This window comes from Macaca mulatta, chromosome 10 (genome assembly GCF_049350105.2).
Source record: "Macaca mulatta isolate MMU2019108-1 chromosome 10, T2T-MMU8v2.0, whole genome shotgun sequence".
NCBI classification, from domain to species: domain Eukaryota; kingdom Metazoa; phylum Chordata; class Mammalia; order Primates; family Cercopithecidae; genus Macaca; species Macaca mulatta.
Genome location: NC_133415.1, coordinates 13691286 through 13693749, shown reverse-complemented (window position 1 = coordinate 13693749; position 2464 = coordinate 13691286).

Sequence of the window (2464 nt, the reverse complement as noted above, 5' to 3'; positions counted from 1 at the left end):
CCCACCTCCCTCTCTGGCCAGGTTCGAACCCTCCCGGATCCAGTACTTTTTCCAGGCCATCTCCTGGTTATCCTCCTTTCCTGAGGCCTGGCTCATGCTGCTCCCCCTACCCACTCACCAAGACCTCAAGGACCACTCCACACCCAGCTCAACCCAATCCCCCTTTATAGTCCCTTCTCTTTCTTCAGGTGACCAGGTGCATATCTTGGTGCTCAAGACGTTCCCTGTCCCTGGGAATGCCCTGCTGGTCAGAGACCAAGGCATTCACTCGGTAAGGCCCATCGGTTTCTACCAACTGTGTCCCAGGAGCACTGGGGACATTGGACTTTGGAAACCTGGCAAAGAGGATGCTAGACCTGGGCTGGGCCCCACTCACCAGCTGCGTGGCCTCAAGCAAGTTACTTTCTTTCTCTCAGCCTCAATTTCCTGCATCTCTAAGATAGGAAAGGAGAGCAATAAATAACACGGGCTACCTAACACTTTCTTCCAAACACTAAATCAAAGGGCTTGAATAAAGTCCCTGCTAGCACATAGTAGGGGCTCAAGAGATGTTGCCCTCTGTTTTAGGAAACTAGTTGGGAGAAGGTTCTAAATTTCGGGAATGGTAGAAACAGCATGAACTTTGGGGGTAGATCCAGGTTCCAGCTCCAGCCGCTTGGCTGGGTGACCCTGTTTCCTCACCTACAAAAGGCAGCAACAAAGTCACTTTTTTTTTTTTTTTTGAGATAGTCTGGCTCTGTCACCCAGGCTGGAGTACAGTGGCCTGATCTCAGTTCACTGCAACCTCCGCCTCCCAGGTTTAAGCGATTTTCCTGTCTCAGCTTCCCAAGTAGCTGGGATAACATGCACCTGCCATCATAGCCAGCTAATTTTTGTATTTTTAGTAGAGACAGGGTTTCACCATATTGGCCAGGCTGGTCTCAAACTCCTGGACTCAAGTGATCCACCTGCCTTGGCCTCCCAAAGTGCTGGGATTACTGAGCTACTGCGCCTGGCTGAGGCCACATATCTTACAGGATGGTTGTGACGATCTGTATTTCTCTCCAAGCGCTTCCCACTGTTTGCCAAGTGGGCAAGGGCAGGGAGTTTGTCCTTTCGTTCCCTGCTGTCCTCCCACCTAGAACACTGCTTAGCACATAGCAAGCACTATGTCAATAAGTCAATACTTCTTTCTTTACTTGTATTTATTTATTTATGTCTCACTCTTTTGCCCAGGCTGGAGTGAAGCAGCTCTATCTCGGCTCACTGCAACCTCCGCCTCCTGGATTCAAGCAATTCTCCGGCCTCAGCTTCCCGAGTAGCTGGGATTACAGGCACACACCACCACGTCTGGCTAATTTTTGTATTTTTGGTAGAGATGGGGTTTCGCCATGTTGGCCAGGCTGGTGTCGAACTCCTGACCTCAGGTGATTCACCCGCATTGGCCGCCCAAAGTGTTAGGATTACAGGCATGAGCCACCACGCCCGGCCCAGTATTTCTAACCTGCGGCTCAATATTTCTAACGTGAAAGAAACGCGAACTATAAGGCAAAGGATCTTAACCCACAAGGTGAAATCAACAAATGTGAGTTTCTTCTTCCTGCCATCTCCTAAGCCTTCCTCCCCACCTCCCTGACTCTTCAGTAATTCCCAGAGCAGCCAGCAACCAGCAGAACTCATCCCTGCAAGGACAACCTCAGCTGAGCTCTCTATCCTGCCCTGGCCCATGGCCAGCTCAGGGACTACTGAGCTCTCTATCCTGCCCAGTCCGGCCAGCTCAGGGACCACTTGGGTGTTTTCTGACTCACTCCAGTGTCTGGGGCCGACTTTATCTGGCTGGCTCTTCAGACACAATTGGGGTTACAGGAAATATCCTGGCTGGAAATGGGGTGAGGCAGATTAGATTGGCTGTCTACATGGCTGTCTGGCAAGTGTTTGATGACTGACCTATAAGCCACCTCGGTCAAGCCTTTGGTTCACTGTCTACGTGGCCAGGAAGGGAGTCAACAATATACTCTTCACCTCCGCCAGGGCCAGTTCTCCTGGATCCATGGCTCCAGGGATGGAGGATGCTGCAGGAGACACAAGCCTTGCTTCCCAGCTGAGGACTGTGGGTCATCTCAGGGCCACTTCACAGTCCCAGCATGCCCCAGCTCTCAGCTCTGCAAATACCAAGCAGCCTGCCTAGGCTTCCCAGGTGATCAGCCCGGGGTGAGAGAGGAGAGGCCCAGCAAGCAGGACCCATGAGAAAGCCCCCTTCCTGGAGTTTGAGGCCCGCTCCCTCCTGCCCCTGCCTCTCTGTCCTGGACTCCTCCCTGCTCTGCCCCACTCCTGGGACGATGGCCATAGGGAGCTGTGTTTGGGTACAACGGCAACCCTGGGCCCAGAGAGTGGGCAGGCTCACCTGGAGGGGATCAGAGTAACATGGCAGGAAGTGAGTGAAAAGCCACCCCAGAACCGCACCTCTGCCACCCATGTGACTGGG